Source organism: Theropithecus gelada, chromosome 14 (genome assembly GCF_003255815.1).
Source record: "Theropithecus gelada isolate Dixy chromosome 14, Tgel_1.0, whole genome shotgun sequence".
In the NCBI taxonomy this organism is placed as follows: domain Eukaryota; kingdom Metazoa; phylum Chordata; class Mammalia; order Primates; family Cercopithecidae; genus Theropithecus; species Theropithecus gelada.
This window is the reverse complement of record NC_037682.1, coordinates 117,283,643-117,308,643: the sequence shown is the minus strand read 5'-3', so window position 1 is coordinate 117,308,643 and position 25,001 is coordinate 117,283,643. Positions and strand designations below refer to the sequence as shown.

The following is a 25,001-nucleotide window of genomic DNA, read 5'->3' as shown; positions in this document are numbered from 1 at the left end:
AAAAACCCTGAATCTAGCTAATGCAGAAAGCTAACCTGCTTGAACAATACCACACTTCCAAGCATTTCTTTTTAAAATTCACGTGAGAAGGTAAGGGAGGACTGGCATATTTCTCCTGAAGTTCAGTATCGAGTATTTATAAACTTAACTATTATTAAGGCTCCTTTTGTAGTTAAACTAATAGTAAGCAATGATGATGGGAAAAAAAGAGATAACTGCTAATAATAATAATTGATAAAGAAGTTACAGTCCTTGAATGCCCACTGAGTGGCAGGTGCTTTTCACGAAGTATCATATTTATGCCTTACAGCATCCTTTTGAATAGAAATTTATTTTTCCTTTTTCTGTTTGAACAACTGAAGTTCATTGAGCTCAGATAACTTGGGGCAGGTCCAACGGACGAGTTGGGAAGACTCTGGGGCCAAAGGCCACCAGGCCACGCCACGCCTCTCCTAGCCCCGAGTTTTGCTACCTGCTTACGTGCATGTGCAGGCAGGGCGGGTGGGTGGTGGGTGAGGAATCAGATGAAGCCGCCTAAGGAACTAAACATGTGGAGTGGTGGAAAGGCGAAGGAGGTATAAGCGGTGGGCCGCTGGAACCCTAAGAGAGACTAGGCAAGAACCGGCAGAAGGGATGCACCCGTTGGCGGCTCAGAGAACTCAGGTAGAGAGGCGAGGGGCGGGGCCTCGGGGACGGAGTCGACCATTTGGGGACTTGCCAGAAGAGCCGCCTCTCCAGGGGAATGAAAGGTGAGGGGAGCGTGAGTACAGGCATGATGGGAATCTCCGTGACTTGCTAAGGCAACTCATCCTTACCTGTTCTACACCCAAAAATAGGCCCTTTTATGCTCCCCTGGGGTATCTCTCTTGCAGAATAGGCAGGTCAACGACGGGCAGAGGGTCCTGCAGAGAGCGTGCCCCCCTCCGCCACTTGGTACGGCCCGTGCCCCCGCCGCTGATCTGGCAGGCTGCGCGCGCACCCTTCGGCGGGGCGCGGGCCGGCGGGGCGCAGCGGCTTCTACGGCCCGCCTCCGTCTGCTTCTCCCCGGTCCCTCCTCCCGCTGCTCGCGTGCTCCGGGCCGGCCCAGCACCCGCCGAGTTACGCGCCCGCGCTCCTCGGCGGGGAGGAGCGCGGCCGCGGGGGCGCGCCCCGGTGACTCCGCCCCCCAGCACCCCTCCCCTGAGCCCGGGAGCCCGGCTCGCGCGGCTAGGTGCGAGGAGACCCGGGACCCCACGCCCGCCCGCCCTGCCCAGCGCCCCCGTCCCGGCGTGCGAGACGCCGCTCCCTCCTCTGCCCTGCGCGGTGCATGGAGGGGCCCGTTCGGATCGCAGCCGCCGCCACCGTAGCCGCCGCCGCGCGCGCGCGGGGGGATGACCTGGGGGTGGCTTTCCGAGCCGGCTGCCGCGCAGGAGGTCTGGAGGCTTAGCCAGCCCCGCGGAGAGGTGCGGGGGCGGGGGTCCCGCCGCAGGGTTGGAGGGGGGGTGGCGCGCGGGCACTGGGCTTGGGGGGCCTTGGCTTAGGGGGCGGGAGGTCCCGGGGACTGGCGGGCTGGCGTTCCCGGGAGGGCGTGGGGGTCTAGGGCTGCGCGCGGGGTTTGGATGCTGATGCGTGCCGGGCGGGGAGCCCCGGCGTTCCGCGTCCTCCGGCGCTCGGAGCCACCTCGCGGGAGGAGGCGGGGTGAGGTGTCAGTGACACGACGAAACCTCTTCTTGACGATGGTCCTCGGGGGCAGGTGAGATGCCGCAGAGTGGGGAGCTAGGGCACCCGGGCGTTTTCCCAAGGGAGCAGGGTCCCTGGCCTCTCTCAACCTCCATCCCCGCAGAGCACCCGCGAGAGACAGTGATTTATGTGTAGGGAGAAGCAGGAGAAATTTCCTGCACAATGTATCTTTCTCTGCCTTCACAAGACTCAGTGACTTCCCAGCCCCAGGGAGTGTATTTTTCCTTCTCCTCTGTAAAGCTTTCTGTGGATTGCATTATCATTTGCTAAATACATTACAGCTCGCTATTTATTTCAGTCGGCAGCTTCCAGACCTTTGTTGCTTTCTCTCCACATCTAGGAATTTCAGCAATAAATCACTGAGGGGGATAGATAGACTCTCTTGCCCTTCCCTTCATTGTTCTCCCTAACCCCACCAAATCAGGTGGAAGGCTCTCCAAAAGGAGCTGTTTCCAGAGTGCCTGCCCTTCCTCGTCAGGACGACAGAGGGTGGCAGGTGCTTTAAGGGAAGACTGCTTTGCAGTGGGAATCCAGAATTTAGGGAACCTCATCAACAGAAAGTCAGCCTTTGTGTCCCAAACCAGACACCTTGAAAAACGGGAGATTGGACTAAAAGCTCACATGAGATTTATTTTCAGGCCTATGCCAGTAAAGATGAAAGAGGCCAAGTCAGAGAATTCTGATTCCTTTCTGCGCTGATAACATAACCCTCACATTCCCGACTGACACTTGGCATACCTAGTGGACAGTGTCTCCAAGGAGAGGAAGGTGGGGAGGATGTTAGAAAATGAAATGAGTTTATTGTCAGCATAATTCTGAACATTCTATGACATTTTATAGTCACCCTCAGTCTGTTTTTAGCTGAAAATTTGGGGATAGTTCAACTTTTAGGATAAGATGAAAGAAAACCTTCAAAAAATTTTCTAGAAATTTTAAATTAGTGCTTAACTAGATAGCATTCTTCGGAACCCGGAAAGCATCAAATACTGCAGTCTCTGTTACGCACATGTTGAAATGAACTGCCTCACACTTGAAGTTATATGAGAAGGATGGAGAAAACCTGTTTCATTTTGTAAAGACGTGCCCTGGGTGTGTGTTTGGCAGTGTGTAGAACAGAAACATTTATATTGCTATTAAGAAACACACAAATGTATATTGTTTAACTTTCATGCAAAAACTTCCCAGTGTTTGGGAAATCTGTCTGTCTTTGAATGGTTTAGTCAGCCAGGAAAATCAGTTACTAGAGGTACTGTGCTGTTGTTTGTGTAATAACTCACTTGCGATGCTTTGATTGATTGCCGTGGTTCTCATCAACCTCCTCTTCTGTGCAAAGTACTTAAACAGCTCTGACTCTCAAGCCTTCAAGTACAAAGAACCCTTAGGACTTGGATACTGATCTAGCTTGTGTAGCTTGGCTTCTAAATCTGTCTTATGCCTTGCTTTCTTTGCAGGTGGTTTGACTTTGCAGGAAAGGAATTAAGTTCACTTTAAGATAGGACTTTCTGCCCCAGATCGTCGAGGTATATACAGATGAAGGCAGTAGGTGGGAATAGGAACTTCTGTCCTAGGGCTTTGCTCTAAAGAGGGCAGGTAAAAATTTGTTGACTATTTATTTCTTGGGCTTTCTTCTTCTTTTCCCACTTTGCCCATCTGCCTTCATGACTTTGTAGACAATTTCATGTATGGTTTTGTCGAAATGTAAGTTGAAGTAAAATTTTCCTTTTTTTTTTTCCTCGAACATTTAGACTAAAAATTGGTGATTGTTTCTAAGTTAAATGCTAGGGAAATGATTTCAGGAATTAAATATTATCTTAGTAAAAATCAGGGAAGGGTTAGAAAATAAAGAATGAATTGAAAAATGTGTTGCTTTAACATGTAATGACATGAGCCAGTGCCCTGTGATCAGCTGTGGCATGACGTAGAAGTATGGGTAAGACAACACAGTGGAGCTGTAGATGAGCTGTGTACATGGTAGCCCCCCCCTTTTAAGTAAATGAACTTAATACAAACTAATTAGATTAGAAACAGAATTTGGAGTCTGGTTGCCAAATATGTTGCTTTGAAGGACTTGCTTCCTTATAGTATTTTTTTGATGGGGAATTTTTTTCAAGAAATTTCGTGAACTTGAATTCGAGAATGTTTTTACTTAAATTTTTATATTGTGTGTAAACATTCCATGTGATAGGTTGTTGTTGTGTATTTGGCACTCATTGACTTTCAACAGCACAGGGGAGGGCTTTACTTGATTCTCTTCTGTTAAAAATAAAGGATGGTGTATGGAATATTCTTAATGTCCCTTGAAAAATATTGGATTCCAATTAAATGAAAAACTGGTTTGTTAGTTTTTTTTTTTTTTAATCCTTCAAGTTTTCCCTCATTGTTTATGCTCTTTCCTCCATTGTCAGGCTTAAAACATACAGTATCATTGTCATCTGTCCCCTGAATAATAGTCCTGAGGTGATATTATTAATGTGGCTTTTTAAAATCAAGCTAATTATACTTGCCTAAAAGAGCCACATGTGTGTGATTCTAGCTGCCTGGTGCCTTTTGAGAGCCCTGGAGACAAGCTAGTGAATAGAGCTGAAAATTCATTCTGTATTTGATTAAATGGAACAGACTCGCTGCTCCTTACCCCAGCAGGGGCTATGAGATCTCTTGATCCCCGAAGCGGCTCCAAGACCCTGGGAATTCCATTAGCGAGCACCTGAGGAATTTCTGCCCTGCAGTGCCTTTTTTGTATGTGTGTATGTGTGTGTGTGCAGAGGGAGTGGAGCAGAGCGGGGATTGGGGGGATGTGGGCAGGGGGGAGTTGAGGGGGTGGAGGGAAGGCTACATTAGAAGACTCCATATGTTGGCAGATCTAAAATCAAGGCATGACTTAACAGCTTATCTTGTAAGAGAAAAGCCCAACCCAAAGGCAGATTGCTAGTCCAGACTTTATTACAAGCAGGACTGCAGTGATGTGTGTTTAGCGCTGAAGTGAACTCCAGTGTAAGTACAGAAAGTGGCTTCTCTGCTTTCCCTCCGAAGCACAAGCTTATACACGTTGCAGACTTGGTAAGTTTTCTTTGAATGATTTTTTGATAAATATGTAAAATTATCTTACTGTTTGGTCTTTCCTGTAAAGGCTGATGTATCAGTTTTAGTAACTTTCAAACTGAGAGCAAAATCAGACTTCATGTGAAACAAATTGTTTTGCAGTGATGAAATGCTTGTTTGAATAGGCATATTTTAGTTTACTCTTGATAGAATTTGATTGTTTCTGTTACATTATTATTATTATAGAATTCTAATTTAGATTGTCTTTTGTGTTGTCTTTTTAAGAATTCTATCATTTCTAGTGTTTTTGAGGCATTACTTTGCAGACTTGCTAGCAGTGCCAAGTAAATGAAAACGTATCTGCCAAAATCATTCTGTATAATCTTTGGAGCAACATTTTTGAGAAACATTAGTGTGTCTTCCTTCCCAAGTCTCTCTTCCCGTGCCTCAAATAATGTTTGGGCACAACCTTTTTTTCAGAATATTAGCCCAGTTTGTTTCTTGTGTACTTTTCAAGGAAGACCAGTTCCGAATGGTGGATAGTGTAGTTAATTGGTTTTCGTCTACCAAGAATGTGAATTCCAATGCTCCTAGTTCTCAGCTAATGCAGAAAGCAGTAGCATATTTGATGGTTCATTTGATATATTTTGTTTCCAAGTAAAATCATGTTGTAAATAGTGCACAGCCTTTTCCGTCCTGCTCCCATGTAGCCCTCTACCAAATTCTCCTCACAATACAGTGTGTTTAGAAAATAAAGAAGTCTTTTTGAAGATATGTTTAGCTTTTTTTCCACCTTAATCCTGGGCGTTTCTCCTACTACTCTGGCCAAATTGAAGGGACCCTGGATTGGATTGGAGTAAACACTGCAGTTTGTGCCTGTCGCACTCACAGCTGTTTAGTCGCTTTGCTGTGCGGTGTATTTTGATGGTCAGAGAGAATGAAAAACTAGCCCAAAGGACTTTTTGTTCTGCTGTGTATCTGTTGGAATGTGAGTAGAATGCTTAAGAGCCACTGATGTGCCTTTAATGTTACGTGAGAAAAAAATATATGGGTTATATTACTGAACTTGAGTTACGTATTTTGTTGATGTTTTGTTACTTGGAACTGTGAGGCCGATTTTATTTTGATATTACCCTAATACAAACAGGGAATTCGGAAGCTGACGCAGAGCTTGCTTTTCAGCTATTCTCGTTCTAGACCAGCTCACCTCTTGTTATTTATGTGAGCCTGGGCAATGATCTTGACTTAAGCCTTGGGGGTCTTTATCTGTACAGTGGGGATAGTAACAGAAGTTATGTCTTACCACTGTTGTGGGATTAAATGAGATAATGAAAGTCAAGCACTTGGCATATAGTAAAACCTCTGTAAATGTTAGCTGCTGTTATTTTTATGAACTCCTCCTGTACGTGTAAGTGTATTACTTTGATCCAGAAGAGATCTCTTTGAAATACTCAATAATGAGGAGTTCTCAGAAGCTAGTAATAGTGCCAGCACATGGAACACTACAGCTTTCTTAAATTTGCAGTTGAAACTTAGAAGGCAGTTGGACATCATGTGTTATTTTTTTCCAGTTGAGGTGTAACATAGTAATATACACAAGTGTACAGCTAATGTATACTAAGTGAACAGCTAGATGAATTGTTACATATGCACATGTCTGTGGTAACCAGTACCCAGATTGAGATATAGAACATTTCCTTGGCCTTAGAAGGCTCCCTGGTGCCCATCCAGGCAGCCCTCCCTCTTGCTAGCAGGCAGCAGCTATTCTGACGAAATAGAATACATGAGTTTTGCCTGTTCGTGAACCATATGAAAATGGACTCCGACAGTATATAATCTATGTCGGAGTTCCTGCGCTGCTCGATAATGAGCACTATAATAGACACAAGCCTGTGAGATTTACTCATATTATTGAATAACATTTATTTATGTATACAGTACTAATTCATGCTTTTAAAATTGTTGTAGAGTCTTTTGTGCAGTTTGAAATTCATAGTAATTCATTTTATGGGCACATTGGAGGAAAAAAGAAAATAACACTTCTTCCTGCATTACTAGAAAATCAGATCCCAATGGCTATCTTAGGAAAACAACCATGACCTCATTTTTATCCACAGAACTGGATTTATTCACTACTTGAAGGTATAATTACCTTCAGTTACAATTCCATAAACCAAATGCTTTGAAAACTGTGTTCATTTTTATGTGTGTGTTTTTAGGAGGGAGCCTCAAAATAGGGGAAAAGGACCATCTAAGGTAGCTTATAGCCTTCACGCTTAGGATTAAATGCCATAATCAACACTTAGCGTTGTACAGAAGTAACCACCAGCCCAGCATTAGTGTAATATTCTTTGAGTTTAAAATGAAACACCACAATGCTTTTCTGAAGAAAAAAGAAGAAGTCCATCATAAAAGGAAGAAAGTAGAGCTAGGATGTTATACTGCAGTGAGATTGTGAAGAACAGGACCAAGCACTTATATCAGGATGAAGAGTGTTGGCCACTCGCCTGTTAACAATTGCGGCCAGGCTGTGCCTATACATTTAGAATTTCTGTTTGTGTTGTTGAAATTCTCAAATAGGCTAAATAAAATTTATTTCACAAACAGACAAGATGATTCAGTAGATGAATCAGAAGGGTTTTTGTTTGTTTGTTTTAAATTTTGGAAGGGACTTTGGCTGCGGTTAATAGCTTGTATTTCTGTTATTGGAAATGTTGATGAAGGATTTTCTGGGTGTTCTGCTTGAACACTAGCCATTTTTCTCTCAGGAGACATTGTACTTTTCAACATTTATAATTGTATTAAATCTGACTATTCGTAGCTCTTGACACAAGGTCATTCTTCACGTACAGCCATATGCAGGGATGGGTTCTTCTGGACTGGAGAGGGGCAAATTGCCCCCTTTTCTTCCTAAATCAGACCATCCGTGGCCAGGATTTCAGTGGGGTTGGGAGTGTTGAAATAGTGATACATGATTCATCTTTTGATCTATAGGCACACTCAAAGATGCAGATTATATTTCAGAAGAAAGAAGAACTATCCAACAAATAGAGCTGCCTCATGTGAAACAGTGCTGTTTGGAAGGGACATGGGCTCCTGATTCCTGAAAGTGTTCTAGTGGCATTTGCAAAGGGTACTGTGGGAAGAATCTCTTCCTTGGGTGCGACATTGAACCAAATAACCTCTAAGGCGTTTGTAGGGCTGAGGCTCCATGAAATAGGCTTTTATGGTGTGCCTAGGCTACATACCCACCACGTACATGGTTTTGGAGGTAGGAAATATGTTAAAAGTTCCAAACAGCCATTGGATAAATACATTTTTTTAAACCAGCTCCAGTTTAAAGTTGGAGATTGCCTCGACTTGCTGGCTGTTTTCACTTTGAATGTAATCCTTAGTTTATCGCTAACAAGTAAATGTCAAATATTCTTTCCTCCTTACTTAAATAGGGACTTTTCCAATATTCTAAGTGTATCAGTATCAGAAATGATAATACTTAAAAGTATAGCATATATTACCTTTTTATATAGGTATACATCTGAAGCCATTTGTTGGCCCAGTTATTTATTCATTCCTACAACACATTATATGTAAACATTAATAAATGCCCCTCTTGTCCCTCCTCCACTGCAACTTTTCTAAACTTGAGTTACAAGAGAGATAAATAACTCATACAGGGGGAAAAGGCCGATATCAGTGACTTATCCAAGTATCAAAACCATATTCAAGATATTTTCTGGGATCCATAGATATTTAACCATGTACACATCTTGTATCCGTAAATATAGTACTTTATGATATTTTAAATGATGGAAGGAACTGTGGAATCCTGAATCACCAAAATAGTATTTTCTCCATTTTATAAAACAGAAAAGTATATTGAGTTTTTACTGTTTTATATTTATGTATGCCCATCAATACCAATTCCATCCTCCCTGTAGCTTAGAAGTGGGCCGCCTTTATCTCTTCTCTGTTACCGTTACTTTACCCCTCCATTCTCCTTCTCAAACTTTGGGAGAGGGACAGAGGAGATTCAGCACGTGAGATGAAAAAAATGCCTTTGCAACTCCTGCTTAAACTGCTACTAACTCATCCCCTTGTCTTCAGTCTTGGTTTGTCCCCTTCCAGATCATCGATTTTTCTTACATTTTGCCTGAGTAATGATCTTTCTGAAATGTAAATGTGGTCATGTGACTGCTTTCGTTAAAATCCTTTCAAGTCCCTGAACTGCTCACTTATTGAAGCCCAGGTCTTTAATTGCATATACAGTGTTATATGCCTACTGGAAGCTTCTGCCATCCCAGCTACTTTGCCTTGCATGAATATGCCATGCTTTCTCGCAGGCTGGAAACGCATCTCTCTTGGCACTGATATGGCATCATAATTGCATACATGTTGGTCTCCCCCTTATTCCTTAAGGACAATGTGATTTTCCCCTATGTACATTGGCCCGCCCACTCCTTTCTTTGCACTCTGCTGAACAAGTCCTAAACACTCAGATATCCTGGATGGCATTAATGTGCATTTGAATTTCTGGGTGAGGGGGTGTGCTCAAGTGCATGTTCTGATTCAGTAGGTCTGGGGTGAGGCCCAATATTCTCCCTTTCTAACAAGTTTCCAGATAATCCTGATGAGCTGGGTGGAACACACTGAGTAGAAAGATGCTGAACCGTCTTCTCTAGGTCCATGAATGATTTCAGCACACAATGTTGCTCTTAAAAATTCAGTGACATCAATGACTCTCAAGTTCGGGGAGCGATACCACAGCTTCAAGTAGTGAAGATGAACGAAAGCTTTAGATAAAGAAAAAAACAGTTACATGTGGAAGATACTAGGACATGCATTATCAGGCTATTACTGGAATCCTTGTCAAATATTTTGAATATTTTAACAATTTTGTATATTTAAAATGTATATAGTTGTTCTGTGCAGCATTATGCAGTGCCCAGAGAGCTGATGTCATGTTTTGTCTTTTTGTGTTTCACAGGGGTTCTTCTGGGTATGTAGGTACTAGAAAATATATTCTGGATTGTGTTTCTTGCCAGGGAAATTTCTGACAGTTACTGGCTTTTTACAGTATCAGAATAAAAGTAATTAGAATTCTTTATTTTACTATAGTTTGATATCTATTCAGTGAGTAATTGTACACACTGCCTGGTTAGAGGTAAAATTGGCAAGGGGAATGAATGTTTATTGGATAAAATACTGCTTTTATCAGGCCATGAAATTATTGTAGTGACATCAGAACTTGGCAGTCTCTTATTCCAATAAAAAGAAAAATAGCATTGCAAGCTGGGGATAAGACATTTTTCCTGCCCATTTAATTTGGCTTCTTTTCGTGATTTTGGCCTTAGGGTGTGTGTATAACAAAACAGCAACGCAGTGAATAACAGGCAGTAAGAATTAGGGAGTGAGCATGGTTTCAGCTGGAATGGACATAGTGTTTATCACTAAGCTCTATTTCAGTCATTCTAACGGTCCCTCTCCTGTTGGTGACTATGAGGGTATGAGAGTGGGTATGGGGAATCCTCATTTATAAAATGGGGTTAAACGTCACAATTTGGCTTGATATTACATAGCTTGCAATGTAGTGAAAGCATCTGATACTGGCTCATAAAATGATCATGTGGCTGAATGTCTGAATGTGATTATGTATGTGACCGTACAGTTTTGCTAGAAAGGTGCTATTTATGCCTCCGTGTAAAAACACCAGTCCAATAATATCAGATTACCAATCAGAGCAGTTTGATTTGATTTAGTGTTTCCTCCTTCCCATTTCATCCTGTGCACTGTTATTGTGAAATTAGATTTCTAGATATGACCATGATTTAATGACAGCTCGTTATCAGGATTTTGGTCTGGTGTCCTAACATCCAAGCAGTAGTTCCAGTAAACCTTGAGACTACTAAACCTGGAGGAGGTATTTTTATAGTTCTTAATAGATTATTACACTCCTGAGTAGAGCCACACTGGAGTCTTAACTGCTATGTTGTGCCCATGATTTACCTCCTGGGTGCATCTTACTGTGTGATCAGCTTTTTAAATGAGGTCATTTTATTGTTTCTTCCATTAAATCTTGGATGTTCATCCAAAAGGAAATGGCGGGTTTTCTTCTACAGTAATAAGAATTATAGCGAGGTTCTGCTGAGTTGGTTCTGGTGGGTAAAAGTATATTTTACACCTAGTTGTAAATACAGTCGTCCCTCAATATCCATGGGGGATCCATTCCAGAACATGATACCCCCTATTGCCTGTGGCTGTCCAAATCCTTAGATGCTGAAGTTCCCTGTATTTGCATATAACTTATGCACATCTTCCGGTTTAAATCATCTCTAGATTACTTATAATATCTAACACAATGTAAATAGCTGTTTTACTGTATATTTTAAAGGTTTTTTCGTTTGTTTTTCTTTTTTTTGAGACAGAGTCTTGCTCTGTTGCCCAGGCTGGAGTGCAGTGGCGTGATCTGGGCTCACTGCAACCTCTGCCTCCCGGGTTCAAGCAATTCTCCTGCCTCAGCCTCCCAAGTAGCTGGGATTACAGGCACCTGCCACCATGCCTGGCTAATTTTTGTAGTTTTAATAGGGACGGGGTTTTGCCATGTTGGCCAGGCTGGTCTTGGACTCTTGACCTCAAGTGATTCACCCACCTTGTCCTCCCAAAGTGCTGGAATTACAGGCATGAGCCACCACGCCTGGCCTGTATTATTTTTTATATTTTTATTTTCCAAATACTTTTGGTCTGTAGTTGGTTGAATCCGTAGATGAGGAACTGTGGATACCAAGTGTCGAGTGTGTATACTCTACGTAACATATTTTCAAGTCATGTTATAATTTGATTAGAATTGTTGTGATCTCTAAATCAGTAGTTTGATTTCTATTTATTGAAAATTAGGCATACTTTCTTTTTTATAGTATGAGTCCTTTTTAGGGTTACAACAGAAATAAATAGATCAGATTTCTACCCTGAGTTCCCAATTCCAAGCTCTAGTCACCATGTTTTAAATTATTTTATATTTTCGTTGGGTTTCTCTCTTAAAAGAAATTGCAGTAATCATGTTTTGACTGTATATAGGTCTTTTGTATAATTTTCATAGTACATTTAGAGCTAAATTTTTTTGGTTTGTTTGTTTTGTTTTAATCCCATGGCTAACTAAAGCCAATTTTGAGTCATTATGAGATTGGCTGTTAATCGTGGTCTCCTGTTAGGCTAGCAAACACAATTGATGTTATTTGTTATTTCTTTTGTGTTTGAGGATACATTTTAAAAGAGCTATTGTTGGCCGGGTGCAGTGGTTCATGCCTATAATCCCAGAACTTTGGGAAGCTGAGGCGGGTGGATCACCTGAGGTCAGGTGTTTGAGAGCAGCCTGACCAACATTGTGAAACTCCATCTCTACTAAAAATACAAAAAATTAGCTGGGCATGGTGGTGGGTGCCTGTAATCCCAGCTACTTGGGAGGCTGAGGCAGGAGAATTGCTTGAACTTGGGAGGCAGAGGTTGCAGGGAACCAAGATTGCGCTGTTGCACTCCAGCCTGAGCAGTGAGAGCAAGACTGTGTCTCAAAAAAAAAAGAAAGAAAGAAAAAAAAAAGCTATTGTTGTAGCGGTTAGGTCTTACACTAATTTCACATTTGTTATTATGACAGCAGTCGCGGTGGGGGTTTTAATTATACAATACAGCTTGTGCAAAGATTTCCTATCAATATTTTGTGGTATCAGATAAACTTTAACTCAGGGTTTGGACTGCAGGCATCTTAGTAATGTTAATAGGAGTCTTGTAGCTAACTCCCAAAGTGGATTTCTAAATGTGAACCTTGGTAAATCCAGGCGAATGCTTTCCACCCCCCTTGAAAATAATATCCGAAATTATCTTAAAGAAAACACTGTTAGTGTTTTACTTGTTATTTTAGGGTGTCTCTTCCCAGATAGGCAGATTGTTAGGGAAAAGATAAGGAAGTGATTACCCTTATAGAGCAGAAACTATAACACTTGGCTAGATTCATGTTTCCTTAGCTGTACATGTATACAGGACACTTAATTAGTTGTGATTATAGGTGTCAGCTGGCCGTGGACTCAAAGCAGCAGCCACCACATCTCAAATGCTACAGGCCTTTAACAACCAAGAATGAGAAACTGATTTTTGAGTTTTTCATTTGTGCAATTAAGGGTTTTTTTCCCTTCATGTTGAAATGTTGAATTTTTCCTTCATGTTGAATTTTTTCTGGAAAAAAAATTTACATTGAGTAGGCGAAGTCCCCATTCGCTCGTAAAGGTTCTTTCTAATTCACTGAGAAATACTAGTGTCTTGTTTCCGATTCACCTAGAGTGAATGTATGCTGCATGTGTACTTGGGCAATTTAACAATAACTAATATGATGTCAAAGGAGTGAAGTATTGCTTTTTGCAGAGCCAGGCCCTTGTCTGTTTGTGTGCCCTGCAGGCTATAAGAATGGAGCCTCCTGGGGACTGGGAAAGAAAAGTCCTGACCCAGGCTGTGCGTTGCGTGCGCAGACGGGCTTAGGAGGAGCCACAGCACACCCCATCCTTGGTCCCCTGCTGAGGAGTTTGTATTTCAGCAATTACAAATCTTGTTTTGTGATTTTTTTTTTTATTCTGTATACAGAATAATTTTCTCCTTTCCTGTTTCCGATAATGATCATGTCTTAAATAACTTTTATAGAGCGCTTTGTATTTTGCAAAGTATTTTACAGACCTTTTTTTTTTTTTTGCTGCTTACAGGAAATGTATGAGATTGTAAAATTTTTGTTAGAATGGAAATCATGAAGACTAAATGATCGAGCATTGATATCAGATATAGAAGTTTTAATCTAGTTCAAAGTTAGGTGTCCTTTAAAATATCTCTTTCGCATGTTGGAGAAAAGTGTTATTTGGAACTTTAGTCTTTCTTTTTAGGTTTATTTTAGGTTATAATTGCACAGTTGTATGTGTTTAGGAATAGATTAAAATAGTTTAATTCTAAGGGTGCTTTTTTTTGGTTTTTTGGTTTTTTGGTCTTTGACATTTCTAAACCACAAGCTCTGCATTCTAGATACTGTTGACCTAATGGAAAACATTGAAGCACATTTTGCCTAAGGTAAAATTGACTCCCTGGTATCTTGTATTTTTAAACTTATTCTTCTAAAGTTCTTCTAAAGAAGTCATTTCATTTTCTTTTCCCCTAGCTACTGGGATCCTTGCTTTTTTTTTTTTTTTTTTTTTTTTGAGACGGAGTCTCGCTCTGTCGCCCAGGCTGGAGTGCAGTGGCCGGATCTCAGCTCACTGCAAGCTCCGCCTCCCGGGTTCACGCCATTCTCCTGCCTCAGCCTCCAGAGTAGCTGGGACTACAGGCGCCTGCCACCTCGCCCGGCTAGTTTTTTGTATTTTTTAGTAGAGACGGGGTTTCACCGGGTTAGCCAGGATGGTCTCGATCTCCTGACCTTGTGATCCGCCCGTCTCGGCCTCCCAAAGTGCTGGGATTACAGGCTTGAGCCACCGCGCCCGGCCCCGGATCCTTGCTTTTTAACACTTTTCTTTAGAGCAGGCAGAATCCTTGGATGCTTAGAAATTCTTTTAACAGTATATCCTGGCTGAATATGAAGTATGAAAGCCCTTTCCAATTATATGTAAAGAAGTTACCAAGGAGGATGTTTTAGTTCATTCTTTGTGTCTTGGTTATAGAATGAATACAAAATCTGAATAGGGTTGCTGTTTTTCTTATTTTAACTGTTGTTCCGTGGTGCCCCTATGGCCAAAATGTGACCGATGGTATTGAAACAAAATTTTTCAATTTCTTGGATATGTTACAACATGAATTCAAGCTTTGCAGTTTTAAGTGATTCCTTTAGTATTGCTTCTGTCAGTTGTTAACTATTTCTGTTTTGTTTTGTATCACTGTGTAATGCAGGCCAAAACAAATGTTTTGGCGTTTAATGATAGCTAATTGGTGTTATTTTGGTGTAGATTCAAATAATTATTAACTGTTTAATGAGATAGTTTAAAAATGGTTTTGATGACTTCTGATGACCATATTGAGAAGGAAGGAAAGAGAAATAGATGTTCTTAAAGCCAAAGGTTCCTCCTCGTCTGTTGAAATGAAGACTGAGTTGTAATAGCAGGGGAGTGCAGCTCCCAGGACGAGGTGTGAGGCTGTTTATTTTCACTCTGGAGATGTATATACTACAGAAGGAAAACTCTGGCCTTGCTTAACCTAAGCAAGTCATTACTTATCTACGATCTGTCAAGCAATTTGATTAAGGTTGACAGAGCTCATATAATATCAGAACCAGGCCCTCTTAATGATTGATGATGCTTGTCTGTAAGTTTTTCTTTTTTTTAATTTGAAAAGAGAAAAATTGAACAAGAAAGACTACTTGTTCAGATGTCTAATTGCCCAGTAGAAACTGTCTGTAATGTTTCTATCCATAGTGAGCAATATGCATTAATTTGTGTGCTGTTATTTAGGTTATAATTAAATGGCTTAAAAATAATAATGTTTTCAGATCTGCAGGTTAACTTGGCTTTTAAAGAATTAGATTGGGCCAGGCGCGGTGGCTCACGCCTGTAATCCCAGCATTTTGTAAGGCCAAGGTGGGCGGATCACCTGAGGTTGGGAGTTCGAGACCAGCCTGACCAACATGGAGAAACCCCGTCTGTACTAAAAATACAAAATTAGCTGGGTGTGGTGGTACATGCCTGTAATCCCAGCTATTTGGGAGGCTGAGGCAGAAGAATCGCTTGAACCTGGGAGGCATAGGTGGCAGTGAGCCGAGATTGCACCATTGTACTCCAACCTGGACAACAAGAGCGAAACTCCATCTCAAAAAGAAAAAAAAATAAAGAAATTGTTGAAATTTTAGAGAACCTGCTTTGTATCTTAATATCTTTCTTAACATGGGTTTCTTTGATGCTATATATTCTTTACGATAGTAGAATTTTTTTAATCTCTAGGAAATTTTCCTCTTCATTCTCTAATGAAGTTGAATTATTTGGAAGTCTTTGGCTTTAACTTAAGGGATTTTTGACCTTTGCCTTCTAACTATATTTGGATGATTTAATGATTTGGATGATTGTAATAGCATATCTGGGGCATTGAATGTTGCTGCTGACCTCTTTGCTAGATTGTTCCTTATCTCATTCCCATTACCAACAGATTAATACAATGTGTGATGGGAATGTGCCAAATGTTCTTGGCAACACTGTAAATCATTCGTCTACAAACACTGTTGAGTCCAACTGAAGACCATTTCTTTTCTTTTTTTTTTTTTTTTTTTTGAGACAGAGTCTCACTCTGTTGCACAGGCTAGAGTGTAGTGGTGCGATCTTGGCTCATTGCAACCTCTGCCTCCCAGGGCACAAGCGATTCTCATGCCTCAGCCTCCCAATTAGAGTAGCTGGGACTACAGGTGTGTGCCACCATGCCTGGCTAATTTTTGTATTTTTAGTAGAGACGAGGTTTCTCCATGTTGGCCAGGCTGGTCTCGAACTTCTGACCTCAAGTGATCCACCTGCCTCAGCCTCCCAAAGTGCTGGGATTGCAGGCAGGAGCCACCACGACAGCTGAGGACCATTTCTTGATTTTTATCATTTATGTCATTCACGTACTACTCTTTGGAAGTAGATATGGGACTGAAAGACATCCACATCCTTATTTTACATAAATTTAGCATGTGGAATTTGTAGATTAATGAAATGATTGAATTTAGAATGAATTTGTGTTACATACATGGGAGCTTTAACCTAGGCATTTTTGGGCAGTGTATTATAGCAGTTTAGAGTAGGATAGGTCCTGGAGTCAGAGGCCTGGGGTCAAAGCCAGGCTCCACCATATTCTAGTGATGTGACCCCTCTGTGCCTTGATTTCCCCATCTGTATATGGTGGTCCATGGGGCTATGGGATCATCACATTTAGTCTTTACAGGCAAAGTGAGGACACAATAACTTGGGCTAGTGATTGGCACTTGCTAGGTACTTATTGCATGTGAGCAGTTGCTGTTGCTGTTCCTGTTGTTGTTCTGTTTGAGATGGAGTGCTTTTATTGACAAATGTGATATTATTGTGATATAGCTTACTTAGAGACTGTCAAATCAAAGTAAAATGAGTAGGATTAAAATTTAAGGAGCTCTTGACGTGGGAATAACTACAATTCATTGTATGTGTTTGGGTTGGTGAGGACATGGCTCCTAGGAAAGAGAGCAGTTGGGGAGTGCTGTAATATGTGATGGTAAAAGTTTGGGTAAATTCTAATATCCTCAAGCAACTGAACACCGTCTTGATTTTCTTGCTTTAAATTTTCAATTTTGTTACTCTCCCTTTCCCCCTCCATCTCCTCAAGCTTAATGTAAACTAAACATTCTTCAGTTTAATACCAGGTAAATAACATTGATTTTTATAAGAGATGTACTTCATACCGAGCCTTACTAGGCTCGGTATGAAGCAAGGGATAGCTAAAAGTAAGGGGATAGCTATTGTTGGAATCCTTTGCTAACTTTTCTAGTAATAGTTTTCCCCCACAAGTGTGAGTGTTGTCATCGATGGGAAATCCCAGTACTTCCTAGAATTTTAAAATGTATACTTAAATACTGAGCATGATTGTCACATCTGTTCTTTCAGGTTTCCTACTTTTCTTTTGGGCTTACATGTGGTTGGAGCAGATAAACACTTAACTGTGATTGGTAGTATTAAAAGCCACCAATAAAGTACCATCCTTAAGGTGCCTCACTAAAAGAAATAGAGTAGAAGTGGGGTCGCCAGAGCAGAGATTTGCCTGGAGATAGACCCGTGTGCACACTGTCAGCTCCACCCAGACACTCCCCTGTTTTGTTTCTAGCTGGCCAGGATAAGTACAGTAGAAGTTGACCTCAAGTGGCCATCGAAGGTTGGGATTTAGTAATGGAGGGGGATCCAAAAAACTGGAGCCAGAAGGCGTTGTAGAATTGGAAAATGACAAAGGGGCCACCGTCATCCCTTTTCAGCTAGCTCTTGCCTTTCTGTCTTCAGCAGTGACAGTAACAATGCTTCAGAAAGTAGATGCTTGTCTTAAATAGTTTCAAAAACTATGATTTAGATAAGTCTTGAGAATCTCATCCTTTTCTTTGACCCTACAGATTGGCGAGATTACTGAATTTTTGTCACTGGTCTACAGGTTTTCCGAGCAGCACAGTAATTTTTGTAGCAATATTGAACGTGAATGCGGGAGGAAACATTGTACCACAGCTCTAGAAATGCCTGGACTTTACCATGTCTATGTGGGTCCCCTAAAATAGAGGATAAGTTTATTGCATTGCATTTATGGAGTTTTGTTAGGGTAATGGTCTTCATAGCTAGGGTAGCATTTATAAGATTCTTACAGCTTTTTTGATTCTAGGGAATGGGAATCTTGTATTTGAAACTTCAATTCTTATCCTACCATCCCAACACCATTCTTAGTCCAGATTTGTGAAGATGTGTGATCGAGGAAACAGCTATGTGTTTGGCTAGTTACAACGCCATTTCAGTGAATATGTCTTAATTGAGATGATAATATCCTGTATTTTGCTAAAAAGGGGCTAGCACTCAACCTTGAATGTGTGACTTTTTTTTTTTTCCTGACATGGAGTTTCGCTCTTCTTGCCCAGGCTGGAGTGCAGTGGTGTGATCCCGGCTCACTGCAACCTCTGCCTCCCGACTTTAAGCAATTCTCCTACTTCAGCCTCCCAAGTAGCTGGGATTACAGGCATGTGCCACCACGCCTGGCTAATTTTGTATTTTTAGTAGAGACAGGGTTTCTCCATGTCGGTCAGGCTGGTCTCAAACTCCCAACCTCAGGAGATCTGCCCACCTCGGCCTCCCAAAGTGCTGGGATTATAGGGGTGAGCCACTGTGCCCAGCTGAATTTGTGACTTTTTTGAAAAGGAAAAATTATTATAAAATCTTAATGTTGATTAAATAATTCTTACTTTTAATCTCATGTAATTATGTATAAAATAAACTAAATGGAAGCATCTTATAAAACTAAAACAAATTTCCAAAGTAAATACTGGCTCCAGCCTGGGCAATGGAGCAAGACTCCGTCTCAAAAAAAAAAAAAAAAAAAATTAAATTATTATAGGTACATAATAGTTGTATGTGTTTATGTAGTACATGTAATGTTTTGGTGAAGGCATACAATGTGTAATGATCACATCAGGGTAATTAGGTTTTCTTTGTGTTGGGAACATTTCAATTCCACTCTTTTAGTTATTTAAAAATATACAATAGGCCGGGCGCGGTGGCTCAAGCCTGTAATCCCAGCACTTTGGGAGGCCAAGATGGGCGGATCACGAGGTCAGGAGATCGAGACCATCCTGGCTAACACAGTGAAACCCCGTCTCTACTAAAAAATACAAAAAAACTAGCCGGGCGAGGTGGCGGGCGCCTGTAGTCCCAGCTACTCGGGAGGCTGAGGCAGGAGAATGGCGTGAACCCGGGAGGCGGAGCTTGCAGTGAGCTGAGATCCGGCCACTGCACTCCAGCCTGGGCAACAGAGCGAGACTCCGTCTCCAAAAAAAAAAAACAAAACAAAAAAAAACAATAAATTATTGTTAACTATTGTCACCCTGTTTACCATTGAATGCTAGATTTTATTCATTCTTCTGATTATCTTTGTACCCATTAGCCATCCCCACTTTATCCCCACCTCCCTGCTGCCCTTCTGAGCCTCTAGTAACCATCATTCTATTCTCTGTCCCCCTGAGTTCAATTTTAAAAAGTTTTTAGCTCCCACATATGAATGAGAACATGTGAAATTTGTCTTTCTCTGCCAGGCTTGTTTCGCTTATCCTAATGTCCTCTGGTGCCATCCGTGTTTTTGCAAATGACAAGATTTCATTCCTTTTATAGCTGAATAGTATTCCATTTTGTGTGTATACTACATTTTCTTTATGCATTCATCCATTGATGGACACTTAGGTTGATTCCATATTTTGGCAATTGTGAATAGTGCTGCGATAAACGTGGAGATGCAGATACCCTTTGATATATTATACTGATTTCTTTTCTTTTGGATATATATCCAGCAGTGTCATTGCCAGATCTTACTGTAGTCTGTTAACAGTGAATTTATTTTTAACAGTCCATTATTTTGCAGGGCAGCCAGGTGTAAAAGTACACCCCAATGTATAATACCGAAGTATGATGAAACCCATTCAATGAAAACTTTTTGTTTTGTGTTAATATTTACTTTTTGTTGATGAACCATATTAACATGGGATCTGTGCAATATGTGTGTTCCTGCTTTGTGTAAGGTCATCTCCTGTGTTGTGCTTTTCAAGTTTGACACACCCATGCTGCCATGAGCTACAAGATAAATCTCCCACTTTTCTTTTCACCTGTTTCAAACTTTGTTTGTACAGCATTCTATAATGTCATGTGACCTTCAGATGTCATCTCTGTGATCCAAAAATGCAAATGCAATTGGGCACTGAAATTTTGGGACCTGTCTTTGGTTGATGTTCCAGACTTTGCTGGATCAGATTATCACCATAATTTATTTATCGGCAATGCATAACCACAATGACCTTTTTTTTCAGTGAATTTCTTACCTCCTGAAATCCATCTGCAGATTAAATAGAGAAAAAGAACTAAAACCTGGTAGGTTTGAGAATCTTCCAGAATGAGACGTGGCCATCGATTCGCACTGAAGTGAGTGGATGTAAGCGCAACTGTGTACTCAAGGCCTTTCTTTTATTTAGGAAGCTGTGTATGGAGCGGGAAGGCTTAGGCCTGGGGTTGCCCTGGGTGCAAACCTCACCCCTGTCTTTATTTGCTGTGGTCCCTTGGGGAGGCTATCTGAGTGTTCTTTGTTTTCTCATTTGTAAAATGGAAATAATACCTATCCTTAAGTTTGTTTGAGGATTGGTAACAGTGTTACTGGTAGAGGGTCATGACTGCAAGTTGTCCAGGTTCTTGGCATTTTGAACAAAGGATCAGACAAAACGCCCAGCAAAGCAAAGAAAGAAGGAAGCAACAAAAAAACGAAAGTGAGGATTTATTGCAAACAAAAGTACACTCCACAGTGTGGGAGTGGGCCAAGCAGCGGCTCAAGGGCCCGGATACAGAATCTTCTTGGGTTCAAATATCCCCTAGAAGTTTCCCGTTGGCCACTTCATGCTCATCTCATGTAAGTTAAGTGGTAGCCCGCAATCGGTCTGATTGGTTGCAGGAAGGAGCCAACCAGAGGCCAAAGTGCAGTTACAAAGGTAACACTTCTGTGCAAACATCTGACTGGTTGCTTTTCACACAGTTATACTTCTGTGCAAACGAAGACTCAGCCCGAAATCAGTCTGATTTGTTGCTGACAGCCAGTTTCCCACCTGCCATGCAGAAAAGGTCAAAGGGAGTAGCCTCTGGTCCTTTTGTTACTTAGGTGTGGAAAGTTAGGGTTTTCCTTTCAATTTAGCTCTAGGAAGTCTGTGTGAAACAGCCTTAGGTTCCCTGCCTCCAGACCCTATTCTCTTGCCTCAATAATTTTTGTAAAATTGGCCAGGTGAGATGGCTCACGCCTGAAGTCATAGCACTTTGGGAAGCCACAGCAGGTGGATTGCCCAAGCTCAGGAGTTCCAGACGAGTCTTGGCAACATGGTGAAACCCGGTCTCTACTAAAATACAAAAAAAGAAGCTGAGCATGGCAGCGTGCGCCTGTAATCCCAGCTACTTAGGAGGCTGAGGCAGGAGAATCGCTTGAACCGGGGAGGTGGAGGTTGCAGTGAACAAAGATTGTGCCATTGAGCTCCAGCCTGGGTGGCAGAGCGAGACTCCTGTCTCAAAATAAATAAATAAATAAATAATAAAATCTTTGAACCGTAAACTTAATAATTAGTAGTTATAAACCTAATAATTGGTAGCTCTTATTCTTTGAATAATCTCATAAAACAGATGTTTAATAAGATGCATATATATATGTTTTTGCACAAACCAATTATTGTCTGCTTTGTGGAAGCAAGAGGCGGGGGTGGATTAGAGTATCAGAATTATTTGGCAAGATTTTTCATACTGCATGTGTCCCACCTTCTTATCACTTACAGGTGACCCACAATTACCCCTGGGAATGTGGCATAGCTCGGCTGTGCTGAGGCAGAAAAATGAGTGCTATCGACTCAAAACAGTTCAGTCTTTCTCAGGTAGCTCTGATTTAAATACTGGTACAATATTTTAAAATCCTAATTTTATAATTGCTTATGAAGATGAATTTATGTAAATAAATCAGCAAATTGGCTGGGCGCGGTGGCTCACGCCTGTAATCCCAGCACTTTGGGAGGCTGAGGCAGGCAGATCACCTGAGGTCGGGAGTTTGAGACCAGCCTGACCAACATGGAGAAACACCGTTTCTACTAAAAATACAAAATTAGCTGGGCGTGGTGGCTCATGCCTGTAATTCCAGCTACTCGGGAGACTGAGGCAGGAGAATTGCTTGAACCTGGGAGGTGGAAGTTGCGGTGAGCCGAGATCACGCCATTACACTCCAGCTTAGGGAACAAGAATGAAACTCCGTCTCAAAAAAAAAAAAATCAGCAAATTGATACTGCCTAATATTGACAGGGAACAACTCACATGCGAACTGGATTAACCTCACATGTATGTGCAGGTTAAATTAGCGTTGTGGCAGATTGTTTAAAAAGTGTATTTGATTTTCCTTAAGATGTTTACCAAATTTAAGACTTAAAAAGTGTTGGCAAGAGGCGGGATAGATTGACCTGATGGTTTTAAGAAGATTTATGAAACTATTTGTGGTTTGACCTAGTTCGTTTGTCCAATACTGTTAAAATCTGCTTAAAATTTATCCTAAGAAGTTACCCTGTTTAGTACTAGCATTATGTGGTAGAATTTTATTTTAACATAGTTTGCTATTACATGATTTTGACTATACAGAAGTTCATATGTTGCAGGAAGCCTATGTACAATAAAAAACGGGTAGTTTAGCCAGTAATGCCTGGGTGTGTCAAAAGTGTGTGAAGAGAGTCTGTTGTGTTTGTTTTGGCTACAGATCCTTAGAGCATCCTAAATGTAGAGATTTCCATTTACCCACAGTTGGTCATACGCCTTTTAGAGCTTTTAAGATCATAATAAATGTTTTGCAGCCCACCAAGTCATTTCTATTTGTGAACAAAATAATAGTGCGCTTTGGTGTTGTTTGTGGTCTTTTTCCCTTAGGTTTAAAGGGACCCTTTTGTTAAACTATTTTAATTTTTGCCTTTTTTTTTTTTTTTGACGGAGTCTCACCCTGTCGCCCAGGCTGGAGTGCAGTGGCGCGATCTTGGCTCACTGCAACCTCCTCTGCCTCCTAGGTTCAAGCGATTCTCCTGCCTCAGCCTCCTGAGTAGCTGGGATTATAGGCATGCACCACCACGCCTGGCTAATTTTTGTATTTTTATTGGAGACAGGTTTTCGCCATGTTGGTCAGGTTGATCTCGAACTCCTGACCTCGTGATCCGCCTGCCTCGGCCTCCTAAAGTGCCGGGATTACAGGCGTGAGCCACCGTGCCCAGCCTGCCCATGTTTTTACTGTAGCGCTGCACCATGCTCTTGGTTAGTCGCCTTGACTTTAGTACCTATTTTAAATTATATATCCTATAATCACTTTTTAAAAATTGTTGTAGTAAAACATAAGTCGGTATGGTTAAGTAACTTCATAATTCCCAGAAAACATTGCTGGGTTTCTCACAGTGGAAGTTCTTTCATTTATCACAATTTACTAAGCACTCATTTTGTGCAAGGTGGTAGTATCTGTACAGTGATGAGCAAAATAGACAAGGCCCCTTTTCTCATGGAACTGACAAACTAGTGGTTAATCCAGTTCCTCTAGAAATATTTTAAACAATTATTTTTTTAGAGCAATTTTAGATACGCGGCAAAACTGAGTGGAAGGTACAAGGATTTCCCATATATCCCCAGACCCCTGTTCCCAAAGATGTTTTTTGCATTTATGTGACCTGTGAATAAACTAGTCTTACTCTTTTGCTTACTTATTTTTGAGTATAGTGAGTCAGGTAGGATCATCTGCTCTGTCCCTTCATGACTCTTCCTTGTCTATGCTTTTTACACACGAGAAATCAGATTAAAATGAAAATGAAGGCCATGAGTGTGGAAGGAAAACAGTTTTAAAACGTGACATTGGAGAGCAGTGTGCTGAGAGAGCGAGGGGGCGATGGGGGGGTTTGAGTGGAATGCAGGGCTGCTTATGATGAGGGGTCCTGCCTCTGAGACATCAGCTTCCCAGCAAGGTCTAAGAGTTCGGCTTATTTTGGAGGGGAAGCTTAATCATGAAGACAGGGATGGGACTCTGGGACACATTGGGTCTTTTTGAGTGGCAGAAACCTGTCACTGCTGAGAAGAGTGATAATGCTGCTTTAGGGAGACTGTCGCTGACACTGAGGATGAAGAGCTGTGGAATACCTGTGCGTACAGATGACTCAGCCTGTTTCAGAGCCAAATGTGTGGTGTTGAGCAGTTGTAGCATAATCCTACTGATTTAAGACAGTGAAAACGTTAAGTCTCTAGATTAGTTGTTTTTTGACACTGATCTTTGAACCAGCATGATCTCTAATAAAGATTTTATATTCGTCTGGAGTAAAATGAGAAACAGCTAACCAAAAGTCATAAGCTGCATTTATACTGAAATTAATTCTTGCTTACTACTTTGTTTTCTAATGAAATACCAATAGTAGATGGCAGTTACTAATTTTTAAAAAATGTTTTGAGGGCAGATTTTGGAAAGCTTACATAGGACATACAGGTATTTTGTTTGTAAATTTTCCTTTTATTGAAATCCCAAAGTTTGGGAACCATTGCTGTGATTTCCATTGAGTACAATGACCTATGTACAGTTATCTATCTTGGGAAATGGCTTCTGTGCTGTTTCTCATGCTAGATGCTTCTTCATCTGTAAGATTTATGCCCAAGTTTTTATGATGCCTCAATATCAAGTAGGGTTCTCTCTCTCCAGCCATAGACTTAAGTTGACTATTTATTCTTCTCCAACAGAAGTGGAAATAGTTCACTTCGTTTTAGGGGCACATTCATTGTTCCATGTGCTGAGGTTAGGAGGCAAGTACCTAAAAGCCTCTGTCTATATAAAAACTGCTTTGTAGATGTTTTATTAGTACTACTATTGGTTCTTTTAATTAGTAGTATGTTTTATTTGCACCCTGAGGCTGTTCAAGCACAGAAGGTAATTTAAATCAACAAAATCATTTCTTCTGTTTTGGAATACTTACATTTGCCATCTGATCC

The 25,001-nt window shown here is 41.2% G+C and overlaps 1 protein-coding gene across 1 annotated transcript in view; it reads left to right on the top strand.

Annotated features, from left to right (window-relative positions):
* The first annotated feature begins 694 nt into the window (after nt 1-694).
* Nucleotides 695-25,001, top strand: part of CDON (cell adhesion associated, oncogene regulated) — a 101,414-nt gene continuing 77,107 nt past the window's right edge. The window contains exon 1 of the mRNA XM_025358456.1: nt 695-749. The gene's annotated coding sequence lies outside the window, so the exon portion shown is untranslated. The remainder of the gene's footprint in view (nt 750-25,001) is intronic.